This window comes from Pleurodeles waltl, chromosome 6, assembly GCF_031143425.1.
Source record: "Pleurodeles waltl isolate 20211129_DDA chromosome 6, aPleWal1.hap1.20221129, whole genome shotgun sequence".
NCBI lineage: Eukaryota > Metazoa > Chordata > Amphibia > Caudata > Salamandridae > Pleurodeles > Pleurodeles waltl.
In genome coordinates, this window is record NC_090445.1 from 680,049,200 (window position 1) to 680,072,970 (window position 23,771).

At 45.7% G+C, this 23,771-nt stretch overlaps 1 protein-coding gene across 1 annotated transcript in view; it reads right to left on the reverse strand.

The window, feature by feature from the left end:
* Positions 1-23,771, reverse strand: part of LOC138301673 (olfactory receptor 10G4-like) — a 194,898-nt gene that overhangs the window by 84,470 nt on the left and 86,657 nt on the right. The window lies entirely within an intron of this gene.

Here is a 23,771-nt window from a genome sequence, read left to right on the forward strand (position 1 = left end):
TAATCTCCATGAGGAGCCGAGGCCAATGCTGCATCACTCTTTTCACCAGACTGACTGACAGAAACCTCTGATTTCAGAGGTTTCTGATGGTCAGCTGCATGGAAACCTTGCAGTCAGCCTGGGGGAGACCGCCAGCTCTGCAGCGGTCTCCTCTCCAAGTGGCTGGCAGGTCAAAGGACGTCCTGCCAACCTCGTGATGAGGCCCTGGGTAACAGTACAGAAAGCCTTAGGCTTTGGAGGGTCATGTTTACTATTTCTACTCTAGCCAGTGGAACAGTAGGAAAGCTGTTGGACTTAGCAGGGGTTGCATTTATTATTCCTACGCCAAACAATGCAACAGTAGGAAAAGTGGTGAACTTCAGACAAGTTAGATTTACTTTTCCTACTCCAGTCTAAGTGACAACAGGTAAAGCGTTGGACTTCGAGGGGCAAAATTTACTATTCCCACTCCAGACTATGGGGGTCATTACAACATTGGTGGTAAATTACCGCCGTGCAGAAGACCGCCAAACCACAGCCGTGACCACGGATACCGCCACGGTCATTATGACCCAAAGCCCGGAATCCGCCAAAATCTAGACACCCACACAAGTCCGCCACACCAAAGGTCAGTGATAAACTGGTGATAAGAAATCCTCCACGTCACACCAACAGGAATACGCCCACACTATCACGACCCACGAATCTTTCAACCGCGGTATTCCATTGGTGGTACACATCATCGCGCTCAAAATACATACACATTTACAAAACACTACCACATTGGACAATTCGAAATACACACACCTGATACACATACACACACCACTCCCACACACCCAATACAATATAAAACACACACCCACATCACCCACAAACCCCTACGACAACAATTGCGACTGAAGGCCAGAGAGAGACACCACCATCTAAAAACGACCATCCACAAGCACTCAACACCATCACCCACATAACATCCATGCACCTCACACAACACACCACTAAATATTACCCCACACATCACAACACACACCACCCCACACATCACCCACACCACCCCATGGCATCACAAAGACACCCCAGGTTCTCTGAGGAGGAGCTCAGGGTCATGGTGGAAGAAATCATCCGGGTAGAGCCACAGCTATTCGGATCACAGGTGCAGCACACCTCCATAGCTAGGAAGATGGAGCTATGGCGAAGAATCGTGGACAGGGTCAATGCAGTGGGACAGCACCCAAGAACACGGGATGACATCAGGAAGATGTGGAATGACCTACAGGGGAAGGTGCGTTCCGTTGTCTCCAGACACCAAATTGCGGTACAGAGGACTGGCGGCGGACCCCCACCTCCTCCCCCACAACTAACAACATGGGAGGAGCAGGTCTTGGCTATTCTGCATCCTGAGGGCCTCACAGGAGTAGCGGGAGGAATGGATTCTGGTAAGTCAAATCTTTCAATACTTCATCCCCCACCCTACCTGCATGCTATCACATACCCCAACCCTCGCCCTCACCCCCATCACTACTCCTCACACATGTCCCAATATCACAAACCACCCATCCCAACACCAAGCCATGCATGCAAAACCAAAGCATGGACACCCATCACCAAAGCATGGCCATTGCACATACCCATACACCCCCCTAAACCATCACCACAGAAGGTCCTAAACAGGAATGCAAGCACTAGGGTACATGGTCACCCACCCATTGCACACCATGGCACACACAAATGCAATAATCATGCTTTTACACCCCTGCGGGACTCCTACCAAACGTCATCGGACAGGAGGGTCCAGACATGTCCACTCCGCCCACAGAAGAGGCCCACAGTGATGACAGCGGCTCTGTCCAACTGGATCTAGATGACCATTCCGGCCCATCTGGGACCTCGGGACAGTCGGTTCCACTTACACTGACACAAGCCACTACAGGGCTTTCACCCTCTTGAAACACCAGCACAGCACCCACCCAGCGGGCCCATACTTCTGTCCCCAGGACACGTCAAGCAGCAGTGTGTCCACCACTACAGGGAACCCAGGCTAACCCACCACCCCAACAACAACAGGGACCTGGGGGCAGTGGCAGTGGACACACAGTTCAGGGGACAGAGGCTCAGGAACACAGGGGAACTGAGAGGGCTGCTGTGCGACAGGGGGAGGACAGGCCCAAGGAACCCACTCTCCACGAGGCCCTCTCCAACATCATGGGAGCCTACCACCATTCCCAGGAGACGATGGCAACGGTACTGGCCAAGTTTCAGGAGACCCAGCGGCTGCAGGAGGAACAGTATTTGGGGTTCAGGAAGGAACTCAAATCCATCAATTCCACCCTGGGCACCATTGTAGCGGTGCTGAAGGAACTCGTCAACACCAGGAGGGACACTGTGACATAACAAGGGGCCCCTGACACTAGCCTGGATGATGAACTGCCCACCACCTCCGCCGGCGCGAGTGGACAGGAGGCACCGCCACAGGACCACCACACCAGCACCCCACCCCCTGCAGAGGGAGAACCACCCCACAAACTGTCCCTGAGATCCAGGACAAAGGCAGAGAACAATGCCAAGACCCCCGCCAAGAAATGAGACCACCCTGATTGTCATCCGTTTGTCCCACCTTGTCACCCTGTCCATCCTTAAACTGCCCCAGCTCCACTTCCTATGCCCCTTTGGACAATGCACCTGTGAGACTGGACTTTGCCATGGACATTCCTCCACCATCACCCCTCACCATTTTGCAACCCCCTCCAATATTGAGCACTTAAATAAACTCCTTTAAAGCACAAAACATTCTGGAGTCAGTCTGTGATTTCGAATTAGTGTATTAGCAATTACAGTGCCAAAATGCTCTTTCAAATGTAATGTCAACATACTTATGTCACACAGCTATAGTCATGAGGAAACAAAGCAGATGTCACACAGTGGGACCCACATCTGTGAAATCGTAAGGGAAAGTGACAACTCAGAGACCATACACTGGGTGAAAATGAGAGACAGTAGAGAGGTATTAGATTTAAATTAGATGTAGCAGGCAGTGTTGTCTTCTTACCTGTGTCTCACTGGAAGTATTGCAGGATCATCGTGTTCCTGTTGTCGATGTCCTCTTCTTCGGCTTCCTCGTCTTCACTGTCCACAGGCTCCACAGCTTCCACAACACCTCCATCTGGATCATCCTCCTGCAGAAAAGGCACCTGTCATCGCAAAGCCAAGTTGTGAAGCCTACACACGCCCATACAGCATGCACACGATGATCTGGCATACCCTCTTTGGTGAGTAGAATAGGGAACCACCTGTCATATGGAGGCACCGGAATGTGGCCTTCAGGAGGCCGAAGGTCCGCTCTATAATCCTCCTAGTATGCCCATGGGCCTCATTGTAGCGTTCCTCTGCCCTTGTCCTGGGATTCCTCACTGGGGTCAGTAGCCATGACAGGTTGGGGTAACCAGAGTCACCTGCAAATGGCGAGGGACAACTGTTAGACACATATTAACTCTTAGGGACATCCTCAGACACATAGTCACACTGTATTGGGTTCATGTCCTCACCTAATAGCAACGCCCGGTGCCTCTGTAGTTGCCCCATCACATAAGGGATGCTGCTATTACGCAGGATGTAAGTGTCATGCACTGAGCCAGGGAATTTTGCATTAACATGGGAGATGTACTAGTCTGCCAAACACGCCATCTGCACATTCATGGAATGGTAACTCTTCCGGTTTCTGTACACATGTTCACTCCTACACGGGGTACCAAGGCCACATGTGTCCCATCAATGGCACCTATGATGTTGGGGATATGTCCCAGGGCATAGAAGTCACCTTTCACTGTAGGTAAATCCTCCACCTGAGGGAAAACGATGTAGCTCCGCATGTGTTTCAGCAGGGCAGACAACACTCTGGACAACACTTTGGAAAACATAGGCTGGGAGATCCCTGATGCTATGGCCAATATTGTTTGAAAAGACCCACTTGCTAGGAAATGGAGTACTCACAGCACCTGCACTTGAGGGGGGATTCCTGTGGGATGGCGGGTAGCTGACATCAGGTCTGGCTCCAACTGGGCACACAGTTCCTGGATTGTGGCACGATCGAGCCTGTAGGTGATGATCACATGTCTTTCCTCCATTGTCGACAGGTCCACCAGCGGTCTATACACCAGAGGATGCCGCCATCTCCTCACATGCCCCAGCGGACAGTGTTCATGAAGGAGGACAGCGAGCACAGAGTCAACCAACTCTGAGGTACGTAAACACAGCTTACTCTGAAAATATTCATAAATCAAAATTTGCCTGTATGAGTGTTTAGGCAAGGCCTAGGTATGTGTGACGCAGTCAAAAATAATGCCATGTGGGCCCCTGAAATGGCAGCTGCCTGACCTGTAAGGTCGGACAAGGGGATATGTCGCGGTAGGCTGTCGAAGATCGCGGCGCAATTCTGCATTGGTTAACAGTGGACCCTATGGGTCCCAGGAGCCAATGACGATGTACGCCGGCAGTGACGGTACGCACCGCTGCGGACGTGACCGCCATTTTCTCTCTGTTCAATCACTCAATACCTGATCTTCGACAGGAGAGGACCTACACTGCAAGTGCTTCTGTGACTTCAGTCTGGAAGAGGCAATGGCTCGTGTGTCTGGGGAAAGGGCCCCTGCCTTCAGCACGGAGGAGTTGGAGAAACTCGTGGATGGGGTCCTTCCCCAGTACACGCTACTCTACGGTCCTCCAGACAAACAGGTAAGTACACTGTGAGCATGCAGTATGGGCAATGCCTGTGTGGAGTGGGGTGGATGAAAGATAGGGGGGGTGAGAATGAAACGACGGTGAGTGCATGTGCGTCATGGCAAGGGTAGGGATGCAGCCCAATGACTGTGACGGTGCAGTTGGTAATTACTTCTCTTTTTCCCCTGTACCATTCCTGTAGGTCAGCGCCCACCAGAAGAAGGACATCTGGCGTGCCATCGCCAAGGAAGTCCGGACCCTGGGGGTCTACCACAGATGGAGCACCCACTGCCGGAAGAGATGGGAGGACATTCACTGCTGGAGCAAGAAGACGGCGGAGGCCCAGCTGGGGATGGCCTCCCAACGTGGGAGGGGTGCCCGTCGCACCATGACCCCCTGATGTTCAGGATCCTGGCGGTGTTGCATGCACTGAACATGTCTTTCTTCTGTCTCCCTACCCCCTTTTTGTGGGCTCCCTGTTCTTGCGTGCATTAGCATCATCAGGCAGAGGAGCAGGGGCACTGGAGCAGGAGGGAGCTGCATCCCACATGGCCCTGGAGGGCGACATTACGGACTCTGAATACACCAGTTGGACAGAGGGCGAGGGAAGCTCCACGGCGGGAACAGGAGCTGACACCAGCGATACGGACTCCTCCTTTGATGGGAGCTCCCTTGCGGTGGTGGCCCCATCTGTGCCCCCCACATCTACAGGTACAGCCGCCACCCCCCCCTACCAGCACGCCCTCCCAGCAGCCCCTCAGCATTTGCCCCGTGCCCGCTCACCCAGGAGGTTGGGTATCACCTTCGCCCCAGGCACCTCAGCCCCTGCCCCTGTCACCCCTGCTGCCCTCAGTGAGGAGGCCATGGACCTCCTCAGGTCCCTCATTGTTGGGCAGTCTACCATTTTGAATGCCATCCAGGGTGTAAAGAGGCAGTCGCAACAAACCAATGCAAACCTGGAGGGCATTCACTCTGGTCAGGCAGCCCTTCAGCGAGCTTTTCAGACTCTGGCCTCAGTACAGATGACAGCCATTGTCCCTGTCTCTAGCCTCCCCCCTCCAACTTCCTCCACCCAGACCCACACCGCTGTAGCTCAGCCTATCCCAAACACACCATCAGACCAGCATGCACACACCTCAACACACAAGGGAAGCTCTGGCAAACATAAGCACCACACATCCCACAGGCACTCACACAAGCATCACACACATGCAGACACAACAACATCCACTGCCTCCACTGTGTCCCCCTCCTCCTCTTCTCCCTCCTCCCTCCCAGTCTCGTCTCCACTCACACCTGCATGCACTACATCCTCAGCCACTACGTCCATCACCAGCCCACACACCACCACACCCCCTCACGTGCAGTCACCACCCCACTACCATTCACGCATCCCCTGTGTCCTCTCCCAGTGTGTCTGTGAGGCCACCTCCCAAGGTACACAAACGCAGGCACACACCCACCCAACAGCCATCAACCTCACGACAGCCTCCAGCCCATGCACCTTCACCCAAAGTCAGCAAACGTACACCTCCTACAACCACAACCTCTTCCTCCACTCCCAAACCCCCTCCAGCTACCCGTTCCAGTGTTCCTAAGAAACCTTTCCTGTCCAACCTTGATCTCTTTCCCTCACCTCCCCCACCCCTTCAGTCACGTAGGGCCGGACTCTCCAGGTCCCAACCTATCACCTCAGCCACAACATCGGCGGGACCAGTGGTGCCAGTAGTCACCAGATTATGGAGTGCACCAGGCAGCAGGGCAGCCAGTGTGGCAAGGAGCCACAGCACGGACAGTCCCCCACCTGTCAAGCATTAAAAGTTGGACAGTGCCTGGTGGGAGAGGGGAAAGAAATCAGCCACCAAAGCCGCTCCCAGGGGTACAGTTAAGAGTGTGGAGACAGCTGCGACACAATCCAAGGTGGGGAAGGGACACAGTAAAACCGGCAAGTCTGGGAAGATCAGCACGGCGGACAAGACCGCCACCAGCCCCCCTGCCCAGGAGACGACCACCAGCAGCCCCGCTGCCAAAGACAGGACCGCCAGAAGCAGCCCCGCTGCCTAGGAGACAACCGCCAGCAGCTCCGCTGCCAAAGACAGGACCACCAGCAGCAGCCCCGCTGCCAAAGACAGGACTGCCAGCAGCAGCCCCACTGCGCAGGAGATGACCGCCAGCAGCCCCGCTGCCAAAGACAGGACTGCCAGCAGCAGCCTTGCTGCCCATTAGACGACAGCCAGCAGCCCCGCTGCCAAAGACAGGACTGCCAACAGCAGCCCCGCTTCCAAAGAGAGGACCGCCAGCAACAGCCCCACTGCCAAAGACAGGACCGTCAGCAGCAACCCCGCTGCCCAGGAGATGACCGCCAGCAGCCCCTCTGCCCAGGAGATGACCGCCAGCAACTACGCTGCCAATACAGGACCGCCAGCAGCTGAACCACTGCCTAGGACACCGCCACCAGCTGAACCGCTGCCCAGCACACCGTCGCCAGCATCACCGCTGCCCAGGACAAGACTGCCAGCAGCTGAACCGCTGCCCAGGACACCGCCACCAACTGAACCCCTGCCCAGAACACCGCCGCCAGCAGCACCGCAGGCCAGTGAGCATCAATGATTCCGACGCTAATGAGTCCGCTACGGGCAGGATGAAGCACTCTGGGCACAAAGCCCCCTCCAGAACCAGTGGAGAAAGGCATCCACTACCTCAGTCCTTGGCAGGATGAAGCACTCTGGGCACAAAGCCCCCTCCAGAACCAGTGGAGAAAGGCATCCACTACCTCAGTCCTTGGCAGGATGAAGCACTCTGGGCACAAAGCCCCCTACAGAACCAGTGGAGAAAGGCATCCACTACAGCAGACCTTGGCAGGATGAAGCACTCTGGGCCCAAAGCCCCCTCCAGAACCAGTGGAGAGTTACATCCACTACCTCTGTCCTTGGCAGGATGAAGCACTCTGGGCAAAAAGCCCCCTCCTGAACCAGTGGAGAAAGGCATCCACTTGAGAGACTGTGGCTTTGAACTCCCCAGGATAAAGCAGTGGGCAAACCACCCACTAGAGAGACTTGAGGGACTGTGCCTGTGCACTCCCCAGGATGAAGCAGTGGGCAAACCACCCACTGTAGAGACTTGAGAGACTGTGGCTTTGCACTCCCCAGGATAAAGCATTGGGCAAACCACCCACTGTAGAGACTTGTGAGACTGTGGCTTTGCACTCCCCATGATTGAACAGTGGGCAAACCACCCACTGTAGAGACTTGTGAGACTGTGGCTTTGCACTCCCCAGGATTGAACAGTGGGCAAACCACCCACTGTAGAGACTTGTGAGACTGTGGCTCTGCACTCCCCAGGATTGAACTGTGGGCATGGATCCCCCTCGTGGATCTGGTGTCGTGCACTCAACCGGCTGAGGTGCCCCCCTTCCCTTCCCCCTGAGGTGCCTGTTTTATTTCTAACTGATGCCCCTGCAGTGTTCTCTCCGTCTTGTTCGGGTATTGGGTGTGGGCCTCGCCCATGCCTTTTAGGCCCGGTGATCCACGGACTATGATGGTAGAATCCCTTGGACTTGTGTTCTTGGTGTATATAATTGTATATGGTATAAATGTATATATTTGTAAATATTTTTGATGTATGTAATTTAATATATCACAATTATTCGACTCATTTCCTTTTGTCCTTGCAATCTTCCAGGGGGGTTTGAGGGTGTAACTCTTATGTATCAATATGTATTAGGGTGTGTGTTGTAGTGGGTGAGGGTGCGGGTGTTGCGTGTTGCATATGTGTGTCACTGTTATTTCCCTCCCCCTTCCCCTGTGTCATAGGTTCAGTAATCACTGTGGTCTTCGCCGCCGGCTTTCGTGCTCCTGGTAGAGGAGCAGGAAGATAAAGGCTGGCAGAATCTGGAGCTCGGGTTCCATGGCGTCCTGATTCCTTGTGGGGTGTGTAGAGGTGAGCGTTTTCCCTTCGAAGTCCTGTTTCTGCCGTGTTTTTGTTCGCGGTGAATCTGCCCCGGAAAAGGTGGCGGATTGGTGGGTTGTAATAGTATGGGCGGTACATTGTCCTCCCCCTGTCTGTTGGTGGTAACCGCCGCGGTATTTGTTTGTACCGCCGTGGCGGTCAGAGTGTTAAAGTGGCTGTCTATTTTGGCGGTTTCCGCCACGGTCGTGATTACATTTTTTTTTCCAGCCGGCCTGTTGGCGGTTTTACCGCCGCTTTAACACCGACCGTCAGTCTTGTAATGACCACCTATGTTGTGAAAATGTTGGAGTTTGGAAAGGTAAGATTTATCATTCCCACTGTAGTAAAAATATATATATATATATATATATCTGTATATCTATTTATATATATATATATTCACTGAATAAAACAAAGGTTACAGGGACCTTACAGTTAGGTTCACATTTTACCTGCACAAAACCATAGAAACTCAGCAGTTATAGTTAACTCAGCTACTGTAACTTACACCCCCACAATGCACTGCTTATGACCTCACATATTGCATCACTTATAACATGGTCATCTTAAATGATGTCCATGTGCACTCTTTCTTGTCATGTATCAATCCATGTTCAACTCTGGCTTTCATCTCCATACACATTTTCATTTGCTTGTCATTTATTTGTCCAAGCGTCAAATGCCTTATTACAAGTCTGGCGGTCCAAGGGCCAACAGACTTGCTGTGGCGGTCCATGCCAGAAACATGCTTCCGATGGACTGACGTGGTCAGACTTATACCCAGCCACGACGGCATGAACTCAGCACTGCTATACTAATCACGACTCCTGTTTTTGCCAGCCTTTCCATGGTGGGGACCTCGCATTGGAAAGGCTTGTGAAAACCCATTGCTGGGGCCGAAGGGGGGCCCATGCACTGCCTATGCCTGTGGAATGGGCAGTGCTGGAGCCCTCCTGCCTAGCACTGTCAGAATACACACTGTCAGCAACGGCAGACAGTGTGTTTTCCGAGGACCTCTGTGCAAAGGTATTGTCCTCAGCTCCATGAGGAGCTGAGACCAGTGCCACCGCACTTTTCCACTGTGCTGACTGGTGGAAATCTCCATTTTCTGAGGTTTCCACTGGTCAGCTCAGTGGAAACCTTGTAATTGGGCTAGTGGGGAGATCACCAACTCTGCAGGTGTCACCTCTCCATGGGGCTGGCGGGCCAACTGTCAGCCAACCAACCTTGTAATAAGGCCCTAAATCTTCCAAATCAATTGTTTCCTGTCTTGCTTGTTCCAATTCAGTCTCCACCTACTCCATTGCAACAACAGCTTAATTTTAAAATACTGGCTGTCGAATTGGATCTTGACTTTGGGAACCTAAACTTTGGCTGCTTTGTGAACTCTCCTTAGCTACCTCAGCAGCAATTGTTTCTTTCCTGTTCAATTTAATCTTTTAACATTTTCAGATAGTTAATACTCAATACTATCCTTTACAGTACTGAAAGAGTCAAATTCTCATCATAATTTTGATTCAGAATGCCAAGGTTTAAATAGCTGCAAAAGTGGCAAATAGAAAAACTCTCTTTTTTCACCTGCCTGGTAGCTCAGTTGTCTATGGTTAATTTGTCTGCCTTTACTGGGTCATACCAAACAACCATTGCAACCAACTACTACAAATTTACCTTCATCTACATTTACATGACATTGTTTCTATATCTGTAGTTTTGAAGTATTTGATAAAGACATACATTTTCAAGATGTGGACTCCTTTTTGGATAATAAGTGTCCAACGTGTTTCTTTTCGACAATGTCTATACTTTCTGGGTCAGAATCTGTAGGATATTGAATTTCTGAAAAATACTTTAACACTCTTTTTTGCATGCATGCTAGGTCTTGACTCACCCAAGCAATTCCTATTGACAGAGCATGAACTAGCTGAACTCAACCGATCACAGCACTCATAGAATTCAATTTCCCTGTGTGAAAGAATGTTCAAACTGAAGCTGTACAATTTCTTTGTGAAAGACTTTTCAGCAGAAATCTCTTATCACATTTCGTTCATCTCCATCTTCTCAGATTTTTTTTATATATGAAGTTATATGATGAGCAACAGCTATTGAGTTGTCTGCCACACATTAAATATCCATATTGGCATTCAGTATTTTCCGAATGACAGGATTGTAGTCATTCAGATATTTCAAATCGTTTGTTCTTCTCAGGTTTTTTGTCTTTTTTGGTGATTTTGAAGTAAGGGTATGTCTCACGGCAAAAAATCCTGCTGGCTCTTCCTTTTGAAATAACAGGTCTTGGAAATCCAAAACAACATTTTGTGTACAATTTTCCTTTTGCGATGTATATCCAGCAGTAAACATAGCTTGGTTTCTCCATAGAAACTGCATTAAATATTGTTTTTTCTCATTAAAGTTAACAGTACTAATAACTGTGTTCTCTTCCTCTACATCTGAAAATACCTACCCCTCACTTTGCCTAGACTTCTCTTCAGAACCAAAGAAACATAGCTGAATATCCGCTCAAACCTTTCCAACCAGTGTTACTGTAGAATACACAGTGCTGTGTTTATTCCTCCTAAAAACAATGCAGGACTTTTTACATTGCATAGTCTTCTAACTAAATATTGCATTTTTAAATGATGAGCAACCAACATGTGAAAATGATAAAAGGTGCTTGTGCATACTTTCTTGGATAAACACGCCTATGAATGTCCTTGTAAATTGGTGTATTTTCTCACTTTGCATGGATCTAAACCTTTCAAGATTGCAATTTTCAGTTTCACACTTTAACCTGGAAAGTCTTGTAGAAACGTCCTTAATACATCATTTAATTCCTGCCAAACACTACAAACACTACTGCAGTTCCATTTATACACGGGGGCATGTCTAAGCCTTCCTTGTACCTCTTCAGCTATCTCTTCTTCTACATTTCTAGGTACCATTTCCTTTTTTGGAATGGGAGCACTGTCTTTTACCTCATAGCATTGGCCAGTTGCTTCAACTGCATGCTCTAACGTGTTTGCTTGCAGGTAGCTTTCTTCATTAAAGAAAGCCTCCTGATTAGGTATATGCTTCTGTTCTCCTTTGAATATGTTGCAAAAATTACTTGTATTAATAATCATTTTCTTTTGATTTTTTCTCTTTATACACAACACTGTTTTATCCAGGGATTCCATCCACACTCGCGATATCCTGTTACTGCAACGCTGTCTTTCTTCAATTACTGTCCCTCATATTTTGAAGCAAAATCTATATTACCCCACTCCCAAACATTTTCTCTTTTATTTCCTTAAATTGTTTCTGTCTTCTTGTCAAACTAGGATTTTTAAGAACATTTCCTGCCTTCTGTATGACATACTCTTTCGCCATTGACACTTGATTGTAAAGCTGGCTTTTTATTTGAAACTTTTTCCACAATGTCTATTTTCCTATTTACTTTTTGAACAAGCTCCTTAGATCTCTTACCAGCAGCTTTTTTTCTGAGTACATTCTTTGCTTTTATACTTCATTTTCAAGAAAATATCTGTCTTTCTTGGCATTATAAATCTCTGAAGGACTGCACCACCAGCACACTTGGGCTTCACCACAAAAAGGACTTTACATGCCTTCAAATGGTTCAAGAAGGGGCTCTCTGTTTCCTGCAGGGAGAAAATAGTCAACCAGAGTCCCATGCATCAAATCCTGAAGAACTCAAAATCGGCATGCTGTGGAGGGTCACTCAATGTCAGAGAGAAAATACTTGAAAAAAGTGGCAAAGTCTGAAAGTAAAAAGTTGACCGGGACATCCCATGCAGCGTATTTAAGGAGGGCTCCGTGGACTGAATTTCAAGTTAAATCCGTACAAAGATTTCCAACCTGAAAAATCAACTAAGTCCAAAAGTAGAATTCTTCACCAAGGTCTCCTGCAATGCTTATCCAAAGAGAGCTCTAGGGAGATCGGATTCAATCTGTGACTTTGTCCCAGTGAGAAACTCGTCCTGAAAAAAGACTAAGGGCCTCATTATGAGGCTGGTAGTTGTGATGGGTTCATGGCAGTTGGCGGATAGATTGTAATCCGCCAGGGCAGCGCTGCATGAAGCACTGCCCTGTGGATTACGACCTCATTCTCCTCCAGCCTTTTCATGCCAGTTTCACTGCCATGAAAAGGCTGGCTGAGAACAGGGGCAGGAGGCCACAGGGGGGCCCTTGCACTTGGCATGGGCAGTACATTTGCAATGTTCTGTGCAGACAGTGAACATTGCGTGGGTTCTGGTGCACCCTGCAGGCGACAGCATTGCTGCCAGGTTGATTTCAAGGCAAAGACAATGCTGCAGACTATTTCCCACCCGCTGGCCTAGCGGGAAACACCTAATAGGTCCGGTGGGGTCGCTGTCACAAAGACAGCAGCCACCCTGTCGGGAGTTTGACAGAAGGGTTTTCCTGTCTGTCAAACTAGTAATGAGGGCCTAAGTCAGAAGGTAAACTTTTGACCGAGGCCGCCCGCTAGCCAAGCAGCGCTCCATTGCGGTCAGCCTCAAATTTTGACTTTGCCATGGTCGAGGCATGATCAGATATCTCAAGTGGCACTCAATTATGAGCCGGAGACAATGCTATAGCCTATTTCCTGCTAAGTTGATGGGCAGAAAGTCAGTTTTAGAAATGAGGCCCTAAGTGTGTAAAGCATTCAAATATCACAAAAACAGTAATAAAATAAAACACAGGAAACACTTTAAAAATCCGAAACAAATCTACAAAAGGAGGAAATATTTGTATCTTTAATTTGACACAAAAACTAATAAAATCGGATAAGGAGACCCCACCACCAGAGCTAATTCTTTTTTGTTTACTTTTTTACTGGGACTCAGCTCAAACCCAATATGGCTGCCAAACTTCCTTCTTTGAAGTGTTAGCAGGCAATCAGAGCTGTGCATTTCCCTGCACATGCTTGTGTTTTACTTTACTTTGCGGCCAGGGATATACAAATTTGAATTTCCCTACATTTCTCCTAAAGCTACTGAACGGATTTACACCAAAGTAACAAAGCGTAATCTGCAAACTGACAGCTAGCTTTCTGCCAAATTTGGTGTAATTCCATCCAGTAGAGGTGTCTACTGTAAAGGTTCTATGGAAATAAACATGGGAAACACAATGGGGGTCATCATGACCCCGGCGGTCCGTGTTATAGTTGGCAGTTTGGCAAAAGATAAACTGCCAATGTACCACACCGACTGCCACAGCGGTAACAACCGCCAGGCTGGAGACTCCAGTCTCCAGCCCAGCGGCCATCAGTAGGCCAGCTACGGCAATATGGCCCCACCCACTGCCATGGTTTACGTGGCTTTTTTACCACCATGAAAACCATGGCTGTAGGCACTATCAGTGCCAGGGAATTCCTTCCCTGGCACTTGATAGGGGTCTCCCCTCGCCAGAATCCTCACCCACCCTCCCCCTTCTGCCCCCTAACATACACACACCTACACGCACAGACATACACACACAAACACACATGCATACCCACATTCACCCTCACATGCATACATCCATGCACACATGCATTCCACACACCCCACACCCGCATGCAGCAGCGCCGGCCAGTAGAACACCGTCAGGTTGTATCATGGATCATCATACGGTCGGCAGCAGTCTACTGGTATAGCGCTGTGCCACCTTACCGCTGTCCGCCGCCATGACCTTAGCCGGAATTCCGCCAGCCTTCTAGTGGAATTCCGGCTACGGTCATAATATGGCGGTCGGCTGGTAGCCACGGCAACGGTCTTTTGGCGCCCACTGCCGTTGCAGTAGGTGACATTTATCGCTTATGTCATAATGAGGGCCAATGTTTTTTGACCTCCCTTTTTCACAGCTACCACTTGACAGATCACCCCAAAACTTTCTGTGTGCAACTAGAATCACCGCAACACTTCTTTGGGAAATTTAGTGAAGATTCGTTAAATGGAGCCAAAGATATAGGAAAGTAAAAAAAACACTTTTTCTGTGGAAACATGGCCCGAACAATAATTACGTAGTGACAACCGCTGAATCCGAAACTTTCATCTCTCCCCTGCAGGGATTCAAGGGACAGAGATGATATGCTTCAGCAAGTACAGAGCTGTTTTCAAAGCAGCTCCCTGCTTGCTGAAGCAATGGCACCACGGGGGGAGTCTTAAGGCTTACCCTGCGGTTCCAGGTAGCCAGTAAGGGCTTTTTCATTTATTTTGTTTTACAGATAATGTATACAAAAATAAATAAATAAGGACTGCATAGAGCCCTTGAGGGCTCACTTGCAGTCCCAGAAAGCAATGAAAGGGCAAAAAAAAAAAAAAACATAGCTCAGTGTGAGTGAAGGCTGCAACCCTTCACACTGAGCTTTGGGGGTTCGAGTCCAGCTGGACTCATTTCCCTCTTTTTTTTTTATAAATAAAAATAAAATATAATTAAAAAAATACATTTGCTATTTTAAATCAAACACAAATATCAAATTTTAAGTATGAGATATTAAGGCCTAAAAGTCTATGTTTTTCCCTCTCATTTTGTTTCTCTCTTTCTGACTCTCTTTCAATCAATTTCACCCACTGACACACCCACTCAGACACTTATGCACCCACTCACAAACCCACTCAGCCACTCAAACACCCACTCACAGACCCACTGACACCCTCATGCACCCACTCACAGACCCACACACATACTGACGCTCCCACTAACACACTGATGTACTCACTCTCACACCCAGACAGGCAATCTGACAGCCACTCTCAATCCCAGATACACCCTCACCTACTCATACACTCAGAGAAGCTGCGGCCAAGTCCCGCATTGCACAGCCCAGAATGGGTTTGGGTGGCTAGACTGTTGGCCGCAGGGTCTGGCTGCAGGCCAGGTCTTGCAGACAACCTCCCCTGTGCATGGGTGAAGGCCGTGCATGGTGTAAAGTTGGGTGCTCATAGAGGGTTAGCCTCAAAGCCTGACGTGGCGTTGGTTGGATTAACATATGGTTATTAAAATTTCTATATGTTAAAAAAAACATAGAAATTCACTGAAAAACCAAAGGTTACAGGGACGTTATAGTAAGGTAATAGAATTAAAAAACCATAGAAATTCACTTAAAGAAACAAAGGTCACAGGAATATTATAGTTAGGATCACATTTTAAATGTACAAAACCATAGAAATTCACCAGTTAAAGTTAGGGTTACCTCAAGTAACTTTAACCCATGCCCGGAGATAACTTTAACTCGCACTAAAAATTACCCCACAAATTATGGCACTCATGCCATCTTTCATGTTACGAGTTATAGTTACCTAAGGGCCTAACTATAACGTCCCTGTAACCTTTGTACTTTTCAGTGAGAAAAAAAAAAAAAAATATATATATATATATATATATATATAGTACCTAGTGGCAGTTGCCACTAGGTAGTTATAGTTAGGACCTAATTTGTGTATAAAAAACATTTTTTTACTTGCCTATACCTTTGGCGCCGCTTGATGAATCTTCACAAAACTTTCCGAAAAAAATTGTCAGTCCCGTCAACTGCTACCTTGAAAGTTTTGGGGTCATACGTCTTGGGGGGTGAGAAAAAGGGGGGGTCCCAAAACACATTTTCCCTATTCATTTTTCCATAGGGAATTTGAGCAGCAATAGCGCAAAAACTGCTGGACGGGACTACACCAAATTTGGCAGGAAGCTAGATCCAGAAAGAGTGCTTTTTTGTTTTGGTGTGAATCCATTCAGTTGTTTTCTTGTAATTAACTGAACAACAAATTTGTATATGTAGGGACGCAGATCCTCTTTGAATCATTCTCGGATCCTCCATGGATTCAGAGGAAAAACAAGGCTGCAACCTGACAGAAAACTTGGGGCTGCCGTTTTGTTTCTCATTTTGCCTGAAGGGTGGGGAAAAAAAAGTGTAAAAACATATAAGGTGACAGGATACAGGTATCCTGGACCCATAGGACACATGGAGGGGTGCCATAGGGACCCTCCTGGGCAAAGAATTTGCCTTTTTTTTGGCCGATCCGTGGATACACAGATCCTTCTCAGATCCTTGGAAAAGCAAAGCCCTGATTGGCTTGCCACAACCTGAAACAATTATTAAAGTGTGTGTTAAAAAAACATAGAAATTTACTGAAAAAAACAAAGGTTACAGGGACGTTATAACTATAGTTAAATTGCGCCCTCGCCATACACTGCTAATTACCCCAATGTGCTCAAAATTATTGATGAAAAACTTTGCATGGTAGGGGCGTGAGTTATAGTTACCCGGAGCCCGCGAGTTATAGTTACTTGAAAGCACTCTAACTATAACTGCTGAATTTCTATGCTTTTGTATATGTACATTCAGAACCTAACTATAACGTCCCTGTAACCTTTGTTTTTTCCTGTGAAAAATAAAATATATCTCTATATATATATATATATATATATATATATATATATATATATATATATATATAAATATAAATATATATATATATATATATATGCATATATATATATATAAAAAAAAATCCAGAAAATGTCAAAAAAGAGTCTCACTCAAGATTGCAGTGCAGAAACAAATTAACTGTATCCCAAACATGACACATTTTGCAGCTCACATGTCAGGCAAAACGCATCATGGTTGACTTTTTTTAAGATTTCTATATTTCAGCTACCTTGCTCCACTGGTATGGACGCTCCACCCGTCGTTGTTTTAACTCCGGACGATGCATTATGGATTTATATATATATATATATATATATATATATATATATATATATATATATATGTGTGTGTGAGCAAGGCCCCTTATGGCCGAAACACTGAGTTTCTCACTGCATGACGGATTATGCTTGTCGTATATATGTATACACACAAACAACAATTACCCAGTCTATGTAATTAACAATCAATAAAATATTAATGCTCAATTAACAGTGATTAGTTTTATTTACTATGTACTAGTAATTATATATGATTTAAAAAAATTTAAATTTAAATTTTAAAAATAATGTAAATATTTTTTTAAACAGTATTAGAATAAATAATTAATTAATTATTACTTAATTACCTTCCTACCTTATACCCCTACAAACCTAAGAGCCCAAAAATAAAATACAACTAAAATAAAAAGTATAGCACAATTTGCATAACTGACAAACAATTGAATACCTAATTTACAAACAATTGAATACCTAATTTACAAACAATAATTAATTGTTAATTATGTATTACGTGATTAACTTCCTATCCTATAAACCCAAAACCTCAACAGCCCACACCTAAAATATAACTCAAAGATATGTTTTACATTATTAACAATCAATTAAAAAATGAATTAACACTTGATAGTAATTGTTAATGAGCTATTACTATTACTTATTTAACTCCCCATCGTAAGCCCACTACAAACTTAGCAACCCACACCTATAACATTGCTACTATATATAAGCATTATGTGTTACATAATTAGTAATCAATTAAATAATTAATTCTTAAATAATTAATTCTGCAACAATCAATTCTAAATTAATCATTACTTGTGTAACTTTCCACCCTTTATCGCTACAAACCTAGCAACCCACACTTAAAATGTCATTGAAATAAATCAGTATTACATAATTTATATCATTAATAGCAATCAAATAACTGATGAAAATATTAATGACTTAAATATTCATCATTACTTAGTTACCTTGCCACCCTACCCCCTATAAACCCAACAGCCCACTGTGACACTATAAATTACAAATAACAATTGAGTAAAAAGGCTAAATGACTAATAATTAAAACTATTAAAAAAAATAAAAACAACTATACAAAACACAGGAACACATAAAATTAATATATGAACTAAAACATATTAAAATATTTTAAAAATATATTTCATTTACAACTAGGATAATTAAAATTATTTTAAAAATGGCTATATTCTTAGAAACAATTTTACTCACCTAAAAAACAATATTCTTGACAAACGTATTTGTTGGCATCCAGATTATTTACTTCAGATATTTCTGTCTCCTTATATTTACAACTCAATATTGTGTCCAAACACCCTGAAAATACAATAGCTACCTTCCACCTCTCTCTTAACACTAGTCCTAAGGACCAAGAACTAGCCATACACCAAAATTCAGTGGAATGGGACCAGTCTAACATTCTTCTCCTGGCTGACCTATTGCTTAATTTGTGATCTCTTTACCAAAAAATGGGAGGCATCAAATGTACTGTAGTGCCAATATATATTCCTTTTTCTTGGATAAGGCATTTAATTTTCATTTCCCATCAACTATACAAACCAGATATAGAAAAAATCACAGGCAAGTAGAATATCACAAATTTCTCCCAGTCACTCATCCATCACAGCACCCATCAATAGTGCCAGATCAAATTAAAAATACCTGGTAACAGGCAGATCGCTCTATTGTCATCAGGCATTCCACCTGCTTCTGTTCACATCAAGATAGCATTTGGGTGCAATGTCTGCTGCCTCATATCTCCTGGATCTCACAGCCTTTGACCCCTCATCCTTCCTACTGTACACCACCCTCCAGCAGTTTACAAGACTCATCAGGAGAGGTAAAGTAGCAGTACTTACGCTCAGCCAGGATTCATTGCATAGCTGATATTAGCATAACATATGTCAGATTTTAATTCCTCCCTTTTTTGACCATTAAAGGATCTACATTGAGCCAGTACAGTGTTAGTAAAATAGGAAAGAGTAGAATTCATGGTTTCAAATTGTAGGGGGCCCTGGCGTTTCTCATCTTGAAGTATTGTGTCTCTGTCATAATTAAGATTGCAAGTTGTTTTGTACCTTGGTCTTCCCCGGTCTTGAAGCAGCAACGAGTTTCAGATGCTCCCTTTCCACTGAGAACAGTTTGACATCACTCTTGACTGTAGAGGTGTTCAGGAGGAATGATTCCACAACTAGTTGCACTGTTGCACTGATGGCCCTTTTCTGGCACCCCTACTGCACTACATGAGTGACATATTATATCTTCCACTTTCACAGATTGTCACTGAATGTCCTCTTTTTAATGACTGAACTCTTTCTTTACAACCATGTTGGACAAGTGTCCCATCATTCTCTTTACCACTGTCCCTATTCTCTCAGGGGCCTTTTTAAGATCCTTTTTTGCCCACTATGCCACTTCAAGCAGAGACATGCCAGATGCAAATCAGTCTTGAACCTGCTCCATTACAGAATCTAAGTATAGATGGGAACTCCAGCACCCTTAGGCTAATTTGGACCTATTAACGTCTTGTTGGTGTGGTATAGGCACAGTAAGCATGGGCCCTAAATAGGCAGTGGGGTCATACATAGGGTGCCTAGTACACAAACTACCATGTGATAGAAAAAAAGCTTAAAATAATCTCATGGATTGGTGATAAGTAGGGTTGAATTCCAGTCCTTTATTTTTCGTCCTCTATGCCACTATGCCGATCCAGACAGTGATCTGCCTTATGTAAATCACCCTTGCTCCTGCTCCGATAGGCACAGTTCAGCCAAGGCTTCCATAGCAGGTCCCCTCTATATCAGAACACAAGAAATCCCTGTACAATTTCAAACTTCTTTGTTCTCATTAAAGAAGTATAACTTGAGCTCTGTGGCACTGTGTGCAGGAGACAAATGAATGGGCATTCTCATCACACTTCAACAGCCAACATGGTAATGAAAGGAATTCTTGAAAACATTTCAGACACTGGCAATTACTCAGAGCCCATCCCAGAATATATTTTTTGTTAACTTTGTCACTCCAGACAAACACCTACCACATGCTAATTATCTTCATCTTGCACCAATAGGAAGCCCAAACCCAGAAGCCCAGAGAAGCCCAAACTCCCTGGCCCTACCCCTTCTAGATGGGAACACAAGCTACCCTAAACCAGTTTTAATCTACTTAGACCTCATCCAAGAGGTATAACTTGAGTCCAGAGGAACAGTGAGCATGAGACAAACTAATGGCCATACATGTCACACTTAAGGCGCCTGCTGCACAAACAACAAGGTTATTGAAGGAGTCTGTTGGAAAGTGGATTATTGGTAAGGGCAGGTATGCACCTGCACTTAGCAATAGGCCACTAACCCGCGCAATGTTCAGTCAGGTCTCAGTAAATCAATCCCAGCTCAACCCTTCGTAGCTTGGCAATGAGAGGTTAGGCTTACCTTAGGAGACAGGTGTATAAAGCATTTAAAAATCACAAAACAGTAACCAAGTAAAACACAAAACACAATAAAAATCCAACTTCAATTTATAAAAATAGATTATAATTTTATCTTTAAAATAAAAAGATCTAATAAAAGGAACCAGATATACGAATTTTTAAAGATTGAAAGTAATTCTAGCACTTAAAAGCAAATAGCGCTCAAAGGAGAACAAAAGGTTGTAGTGGACAGGGACAAAGTCCAGAGTTCAGGCCACCCACAGGGTAACACTATTACACTTACTTTCAGAAGTGTTTCTTGATTCAGGAAATAGGTCCACAACACCAGCTAAGGGTTCAGAGGCTTTGGTTTACCTCTTAGGGCCTGGGACTACAACTCCCACAATGCAACTCTTCCATTTATGAAGCTTTTTACAAAGTTGTTCCAAATCTCTCCAAACGTCTGGACATTCTTCCAGAAGATCTTTGAAGGTCATTTAGGAGTTCACAACTCACCCAAAGGTTTAAGAACTCTGAGTTGCTCCTTGAGGGTTAGGACTCCAACTCCCAGAATGCACCTGCCTCAAATCCAGAAATGACCACTGGGCACTGGCCAGCTGGTCAGTTTCTTGAGGGCTTGATGCAGGGGATTCTGGTCAGCTATTTCCTACCTGTAGCACAGAGGGAGCCCCTTCTTGAAGCAGTTGAAGACAGGCAAAGTCCTTTTAGTGGTGCAGTCCAAGTGTGCAGCTGGTGCAGTCCTTCAGAGTGCAATGTTCAGATGCAGGTCGGGTTCAGCAGTGCAGTCCTTCTTCTTTGTCTTGTTCCTTTTCAGGGATCGGAGGTGGGGTTGCAGCTCTGCCAATTGTATCCTTGCTTCTGGGGTGGAAAGCAGGGGGGAAGATCTTGACCAATCATGTGCAGGCCACCACCCTCTTGAGTGACTACTTCCTGGAAAGTGTGGCAAAAATGTATCCCAGGGAGTAACATTATTAAAAAATCCAAAACACCAGAAATTCAATCTCAGAGGTTTGGTCTGGCTCAGCCCACCCACTGTTGCGACTAAGTTCCCTTAGCACACCCCTTTCCACCCTTTCCAGCCCTCTCCTAATCTAATCAGGTGGGCACCTGGCTGTCTGGTTTTGCAGAAAATGGGGGTGGTCCACTTGCAGAACTAAATGTACTTCCTTCCTTTGAAGTACAATTTTGGCTGCTCTTCCCCATCTTGTTTCACCATCTGCTGAGGCAGTTTTCTTCCCCCCAGGTACTTCCTTTGTGTTCAACCCAGCCACGTCACACCTTATCAAGGCAGGCTGCCAGAGGCTGACCATTCAGAGAAGGGCACTACAGAGCTGAAACAAGTACATTTTAGAAAGAGTTCTAAAACTATTTCCCTGAATTAGTTATATTAAATCAAACAATGGAATTGGATTTATTATAACAACATGTTTGATATCAAACTTAAATTTTTTAGCTCCTTAAGAGACTTTATTGATTAAAAATAAAGTCTCCCCATGCTAGCCTATAGAGCCCATGCATTACAAAGCAGGAAAACAAATGTAGCTATGTTTCCCTTATAAAACATCTTTTATAAGGTCCCTGCTTATAGTTACACTTCACCCAGACCTGGGGCACCTAGGGAACACCAATAGGCGACTTATGTAAAAATAAGGTTGTTTAAGACTTTGGAAGTACTTTTAATTCCAAAGTCGAATTTGGGTTCAACTTTTACTTAAAGGCAGCCAGCAAGGCAGGCCTGCCTTTATAATGACCCTGAGCACCACAGCAGTGCACCTATGGGTGCACTACCTATGCTAGGGTCCCTATACCTATATGTTCTGTCATATACTAGGGACTTTTAGGTAGGTTGAAAAAGCCACTTATAATGAGCCTAATTTGCATAATCATTTAAATCAGTTAGCAGTGCCCAGGGCACTATCAGATTCAGGAAAACACCAGCATAAGTGAAAATGGGGGCAAAACGTTAGGTGGCTTCTGCAATCAGCCCAGTTTTCCCATAGAGTCCTTAATTTATTCTCAGCTGTTGATGAACACTTTGGGCCATGATTCAGTTCTCCATGTTTCACCCACTGTGCTTCTTCAGAGACCTGCTGTATGCAAATCACTCTTGATCCTGCTCCAATGGGAACCATCCAGGTTGAAATGCCAGCCCACATTCCATCTATAAAGCAACACAAACTACTCCAGCTTGGTTTCAGTCTGCGTATGTCTCATCAGTCAGGTATAGCATGAGCCCTGTGGCACAGTGAGCACTCGACCCACACCTGAGCATAACCATCACACTTAGGGTGTCTACTGTTGGAAGAAACATGGCGATGAAAGGAATGCTTCAAGTAATCTAAGCCACTGGTGGCCACTCAGAGAAGCATTCCAGGTCATTATTTTTCATCCTGATGCCACTCCAGATACAGACCTGCCATATAGAAATTAGTCTTGATCCAGATCCAGTAGAAACTGCCCAGCCTGAACTGACAGGTCAGATTCCCTCTCTATGAGAACACTTCCAACCCCAAGATTGTCACCAAGCAATTGCCAATGGCTGAGATTATTTCAAACATTGTTTCCTTCACCGTGTTGTTTGTTGCACTCACTATACTTCCTCGCCTTTTAACAGGCTGGTCCCCCTCCTCGACCTCCATTCTCCCACTGGCTATGCCCTTCTTAGTCATCCTGGTACTTGTGGGATGTCCTCTTTTCCTCTGGTGGTGTCTGGAATCCCAAAGCAGCTGGCTGCATCATTTGGTTCAATCTTCCTCAAGTCCACTCTACAGTAAGTGCTGCAGACCATCGTAGCCCATACTACTGTGGTTCTGATACTTACCACTACTCTTCTGGCTATAAAGCCCCAGAAGAAGAAGGGGTTTGCCACTAGAATAAGGCAACTCTGTGGACATTTCCCCTAATGAGATCTTGACCCCAGCAACTGTTTTTTTTCTCTCTAGATATATCTGTGTCTCTCTCCCACTCTCTTAACCTCCCCTCTCCACCACGCTCCGGCTAA